Below are 7,096 nucleotides of genomic sequence, written 5' to 3'. Positions count from 1 at the left end.
TTCTTTCCTAAACACTGTCTCCATTATCGGTCAAGAACTGAGTTTGAACTCTTTTTTTGGATATGGTAACTGAGTTTGAACTCAGTTCACAAAAGCTTGACTCTATTGCATAAAAAGCTTGACTTCCGTGTTTGACGATTTTAGATTTAAGTTTGGGATTGGATGAAGTTTTGATAGCTATTTCAAAATTTACTTCTCAATTGGGGTTGGGTGTCTCCAGATTTGATAGCTAGTTTTTTCGACGACGGTGTGGGTGGGCTGGGTGAATTGGTGATGGTGGCCTGGGGTATTCTAGTTTTGGGTTTTGAGTAAGGGGGCGGGGGGCGGGGTGGGGTGAAGATGAAGATGAAGATGAAGATGAAGATGAACAGTATTCCCTTTCTTTTCTTTGATTTTTATTTATTTTGTTTTTGCTTTTCTATTGTTATTATTAATTATTTTAATTATTAATATTAAGAAAAAATGAAAAGCACCACTTTGCCCTTTTAATTTGGTTCAAATTGATCAAATTTTGACTTTTCTAGTCAATTAGCGGTCAAACGGACGGTTTCCATCCATTTGAACCTCCGGTGCATAGTTTTGAAATGTTTGGGATTGTGAGTGGCACAAACTAAAGGTTTGAGCAAATTTTGCTAATAAACAAAAGGTCTGATACCTCGACTGCAATTTTCCCATTAATATAATTATGCTAAATTAATTAGATATATGCTCAATTAGCAATAATTTGTCAAGTATATAAGTACAAATAAGTATATAATACTTATCGTTTTCCGTATTAAATTAATTCATATAACTTATCCTTTTTAGTCAATTATTCAAATTATAACAAAATTTTACATCGATCATAAATTTAATTCATTTCAATAAAGTCATTACTTCTATACGTATTAGTTTGACCATCGCGACAAAGCTAAAGTGATAATCTACTTGCCACGGCAAAAACCATATACTTAGAAATAATTTCACTAAAATAATTTTTTAATTTTTTACATTCACAACCTTCATTTTACGGAGGAAGGAGTTTTTCATTTAGGTTTATCACCTTTTCCTTTTCTAATAATCATTTCTCTTACTTGGTTGACAGGCAATTCTTGATTTTATTCGCGCAATTATTTTTGAGGACCTTTATTGTATGCCACGTCGTTGGTTTCACCGGTATATTTCTTTATTGCACTTGATTATATTATTTTTTTATTATTAATAAAAGCAAGGATGCACAAAAGATGAAAGTGCTAAGAGTAGTTCTTGGCAAAAAAAAATAAAAAAATCAACCAAATCGAGTTAGGTCAGTTTGAACAAAAAAATCGATCTGACTCGATTAGCTTTAACCAGTAAAAAATCGGGTTGAATTGATTGCGATTTAAACAACCAACCTATCAATTAATCTATCCAACCCACAAATATATTTTTTTAATTTTAAAATTTTTATTTGAAACTTAAAAAATATAATAATAAAAACATAAATATAATTATTTCTCGAATAATTTGTTTACCATCTACGCTTTTTCTTCAAAAACTCCAAATTGCAAAGGAAAGATAAAGCTAGGAGAATTTTTATTTTATTTTATTATTATTATTATTTTTTATGTAAACTCCAAATTTAGATTGTAGTCTTACTTTTCGTTTTGATGTGATTTGAAATTAAGTGCATTTTATGCGCTTGTTCGAGCTTATACTCTTATTTAATTATATATAAATTGAATGATTATCTATTTAATTTGTGTAAATTATGTAAATTGTAAGACAATCCCAACTTGGACACAATTTATATAAAAAGAGGCTATTTGGAGCTTAATTGGAGTTAATTTGAAGCAATTGAAAATTAATCAAATTGCAATAAATCAATTGAAAATATTAATGGAGCAATATGGTAAAAATCCAAGAGTTTTGGGAGTTAAATTCGACCTTTTAAAAGTTTGAGGACTGATTGCCAACTTCGAAACTTGTCTTGAGTCAACTATTATGCTTTTGGAATGAAGAGGACTTTATTGCAAAATAAAAGATAGAGGAATTAAGTTACATGAGAAAATCAGTTCAATTGAAAAAAGAATTTGTTTTCTTTTATTTCTTGAACTCTTGGGGTATAAACTGATTTGAACTCTTTAGTAAAAACCAATTTAAACTCTTTGGTGAAAATCAAGTTGAACTAGAATTTTGCATGAATCTTTTCTATAAATACATACTTTAATCCAACAATTAAATGGGGCTTGTGGAGTTGCATTATACACGTATATTAAACTCAAGACTTCGGGATTCATTATATATATATATATATTATTCAAGCTAAAAGGAGGTAAGAAATTAGAAGAAATCAATCAAGAAGATAGGGTTTCAAGGATTTTCACAAGAAGAGATGGATTCTTGGTACAAAATCTTCATATTTTTCCTTAATACCCGACAACGTACTTTAATTTCTTCTTGTATTTTTATTTTCCCATGATGTGTAATTAAGTATTTAGTTAAAATGAATTATCGTAACCTAGTTTTAAACCTTAATTTTAATTAAAAAGTTTCATTGATTTTCTGAATAGTTTTTCTTCTATTTTTAATGCTTAGATTAATTGGCTACTAATTTATTGATTTCTTGAACAATAATTACTTAGAGATGCTGATTATTTGTTTAGACCACATAGTAAAATTCAGTGATTAGTATAAAACTTACAGATACTTATACTAATTATTGTGATCGTTACATGAAGTTTTAGAACATAAGTACGTTTAACTAAGATTGATTCTCTTGAAATTGAATTAGTTAAATAAGTTCAATGAGAACTCGATGAGGGTAAATTGAATATATTAGAAGAATTCGATCGGATAAACATAATCAATTGTATAAAACTTGGTAATTGAGACTAAGGGGATAATTATGGTAAAATCATGAATTCTAACACTTAAACCATCATTAAAAAATCAGCTTTTTACTTGTTTTAGTATAATTAAAAGAGATAATCACAAAAGAAAAAACAAATATCTACTTTATTCGTTTTCAATCAAATTCAAATTAAGAATAAATGAACCAATTGTCATTGTTAAATAGCAGTACTCGTGAGAATAATATCCGAACTTTTAGGTCCACTTTATTACCAATAACGATCCATATACTTGCAGAATATAAAATTGACAACAGTTCGATTTGGTTTCAACAACTGAATTGGGTCGATTTAATTTAGAACTTACCCGTATCGAATTTTATCACATCCTTCTTCACTAAAGTCACGCAAAGAGGAGTCGTGTGCGTTTTATTCAATTCAAATAGACAATTCACTTCAGAATTAGAAGTAACCTTCATAGGTGGAATCGAAAAGGATGAATGCTCCTTGAATTGAAATCTTAGTTCCATCTTATGCTTAGAGACATCGACATTCAGCTTGCTTTCTAAATTATGGTACATTTCCACGTATGATGTATTACTTGCTATGGAAATCGGAATACCACCACGTACATTATTCGTCCATTTTTATATCCATCGATCATTTTCATCCAATTTAAAATCACCAAAATAACAAACTGGGATTACAACCATATCTGCACGACGAAACAAAAAGTTAAAATTGGGCTCAACCACAGTGATAACATAAATTTATTAAAAAAAAAAATTGACAACCGACTGGGTAACTGTCGACTGATAGCTTTTACAGCCGATCGGAAAGAATTTATACATACAAATGAATTTTTTTTCTTGTTCACGTTTAAAAAAAAATTATAAATCTGTTAAAAAAATTTATCTATATGTTAATTTATGTGAAAATATGATTTATCGATTAAAAATGTATATTAATTTAACGAAAACGAAATTAGACATACGTAAATATACTTACTGATTCGAAGTGATTGATATAAAAAAAATATTTTCTTACCCAGCATAAGACAAAAAAAACCATCGTCATATTCACTGATAATGATTCAACTTACATTAATGGCAAACAAAGTTCATTCATATACAGTAATTTACTAAGTCCATATAAGATAAGCTAATTCAAGTAAAAGAGAAATCCAGGCACCAGATCCTATACTTATACGTCCCATCTACATATTCCCGTATCCATGAAAAATTTATACTGGAAATGGACCGTTAGATCTAGAAAAGGAATTACGCTTGAACAAAAGATTAAATTAACGGTTGAAGCCTTCGCATAAAAAAATAAAAAATAAAAAAATAACGTAGAAATAGGAACATGGGAATCTAGAAATAGGAAAAATAAAATAAAAAATAACGTAGCCGTGAGGCTAAAAAAGCAAGACTACCATCACCCCCAAGAGACAAGCAAAGAAAGAAGATAGTAGCACTTCTGCGTCGATCCATCCATCTGTATCAACATTGTTTTCTTTAAAGCATTTATACTCGCAAAGATAATTTAGATGTGAGTTATCTATAATAAAAGTAAATAAACAATAGAGCTTCAAATAAAGCTATAGATAAATGAAGAGAATCTTGGGCATATATCTAAGTCTTAATAATTGAAATCAGATTCAAAACGAATAAAAGTAACCATGGAATTTCATTTTTCAGGTAATCATAATCCAAAATGAAGAAAACCCGACATCACATAAAATATCTTAAATCTCCTTCTTCTCTTTGGGAATGAAACAAACTTGAAAGCTATCAAAATCAGAGTTTGACATCTTCCAAGCTTCAAGTAATCATGGTACATTGCAAAATTATAACATCAGAATCTAAAGAAAAGCACTGATTTGGTAAAATTACTTTATCTTTTTTACTTTAATTCCTCAATTCGCATCAAGATGTAGTTTCATCAGCAATCCACAAATAACATGCACACCAAAAAACCAAAATCTGTATGTGTTTGGATTGAAAAAAGAGTACCTGTTGGCATTTACGAAAATTTTCCTCTCCTCTCTCACAATAAGCGCCTCCTCTACTTGTTCGGTCCCTTTGGTACAGGCTTCTTGCATAAACAACGATCGCTATTTATCTTTGGATGCCATTGATTCGATCAGAATTAGCCTCTCATTAAATTAAATTTCATTTTTCTCTATCTTATTTTTATTCTAGCAATTTTTTATAAAATAATATTACAAACTTGTCCTTCTTCTTTAATCACTCATTTAAAAAAAATACTGTTCTACACATTTTAATTTAGAAAAATGAGGACCAAACAGGGCTTAATTTTTTCAATCACATCAGGTGGGGCCCACGTTAGCATGTGAATGAATGGATTTATATCCCTATTTGTCAAATTTCTTGACAAAATGGGCTTGAGTATTATGCGGTAAAATAGGTAATGGAGAAAGTAAGAGCATGTTTGGGAGTGATTTTAAGAATTAATTTTTTTATCGTTAGAAGAAAAGTGAGGTCCACTTATGAGAGAAAAAGTCAAATATGATGGTTAGAATAGTAAAATAACGGTCAAAAAATCAATTTTTTTGATGAAAAAATGGGGTCCAAAAGGCCCTAAAAGATTACAAAAGTACTACATTTTGTCATTCATGTGTCAGGCGAGAAATATTGAATGCTCAAATTACTGTAGAAAAGTCCATAAAATTCTAAAAGTAAGGTTAAAACGGACATCAGACGGGCTTAAAAGCTTTTTCTCTCGATAGAATTTATTTTATCTCTAACAATTAAAAAAGTTAATTAATAAAATTACTACCAAACAAGCACACACAATGTGTGTCTGGAAACGCTCGCCCCAAATTTTTGAGCAATTTTTGTATCGTTGCCAAAGTGACGTGAGTCTCCATGTGAGTAAGGAAGTGCCCCCAGGGCACATCTAAGTTGGCGGAACAATCACATTGAAGGGCTCTGAAACCAAGCGTGGGGAGTTGATTCCTGGTGGGAACCTTTGATCCAATAGAGGAGAAATTATTGGTGGATTAATTATCATGGAGGAGGCTTCCTGTGGGGAAGCCTCCAAAGTTATGTGGGAATCTGAGAACCAATAAGGGCATATCCTGTAATTTACCTCCCTGAGCAGCTGAGGGGTCGGAGGTTCAGGGACGAGAATATATAGTCTGGCGCAAGCTAGGACAACTCGTTAAAAAAAAAAAAAAAAAAAAAGGTCAACAAAGATGACTGTAATGATGAGCTACGATCAGAAAAGTGGAAAAAAGCACGTAAAAAATCAAAAAAGACAGGGACAAAGGCTATTGGTGGGGCCCTGTGCGTTCGTTTCTTGAATAATGCTAGCTGTTTACAATTTAAAATTTGAATATGCAGTAAAATCGAGGTTGCTGATTGACTTTTTTATTTATTTTTTTATTTTTTTCAAGTGTTGAAGAAATCAATGTCACATGCTACAATATAAAACAAAGCTTTCGTTTAGCTCTCATTCTTGTCAAATTTTAATAGTGAAAATAATATTTTTTAAATAATGTATAGTTGAAAAAAAATGAAAATTTTTTAATTTGCATGTAATATTATTTTATGAAAGATTGTATGATTGAAAATAAGAGAAAGAAAAAAAATGAAAATGAGAATTAAAATGGGGGTCAAACAGGGGCAATGTCAACTCGAATGATTTTTTCTTTTTTTTTTTTCTTTTTCAGGGCCTCTCTTTTCTTTCTAAAAGTTAAACTAAACTACTAAATTAATAATTATTAATAAAACAATTTTATACGTGAATTCATAATTTTTTTTATTTTTTTTTATTTTTAACTATGCTCTTCAAAAGACCACTTTCCATAAAAATTTAATTTGCAATAAATTTACATGAATCCAGCACAAAATATACAGATTTGTTAATATTTTTAAATAATTGAATGAGCTAAAATGTTTATTTTTCTTATGACCATTTTCTTGAATATCTAAATGCCTGGTCTCTTTGTTGTTTTCAGGTCATTTTCAGTTTTTAATTTTCGAAAAACACTGAAAGCACATTTACTTACCTATTTTCAAAAAAGAATTTTTTTCTTTTCTTTTTCTTAGAAATAAAAGAACTATATATATAAAATAATCAGTTTTTAAAATTAAATGTGAGTTATCCAAAAAAAATAAATTACTTTAAAGATGTAAAGAATTTCGCAAGGAACAGAAACATTAAAAAAAAGCAGAATTATTAATTATGAGAAGGTCAATGGGACCGTATGTAATCATATATACCCAGGTGGGGGTGTAAGCGATTCAATTTTACTGATT

General features: G+C 29.6%; 1 long non-coding RNA gene across 1 annotated transcript; it reads right to left on the bottom strand.

Annotated features, from left to right (window-relative positions):
• Positions 1-3,050: 3,050 nt before the first annotated feature.
• LOC111373982 lies at positions 3,051-4,918 on the bottom strand. Its single transcript, XR_002699050.1, has 2 exons — positions 4,826-4,918; positions 3,051-3,525 (listed from the first exon to the last, which is right to left on the bottom strand). It is a non-coding gene; the product is annotated as an uncharacterized LOC111373982 (long non-coding RNA).
• Positions 4,919-7,096: the final 2,178 nt, after the last annotated feature.

This window comes from Olea europaea, unplaced genomic scaffold (genome assembly GCF_002742605.1).
Source record: "Olea europaea var. sylvestris unplaced genomic scaffold, O_europaea_v1 scaffold119, whole genome shotgun sequence".
Classification (NCBI taxonomy): Eukaryota; Viridiplantae; Streptophyta; class Magnoliopsida; order Lamiales; family Oleaceae; genus Olea; species Olea europaea.
Note: the sequence above shows the minus strand (reverse complement) of the source record. Positions and strands in the feature narration are given on the sequence as shown.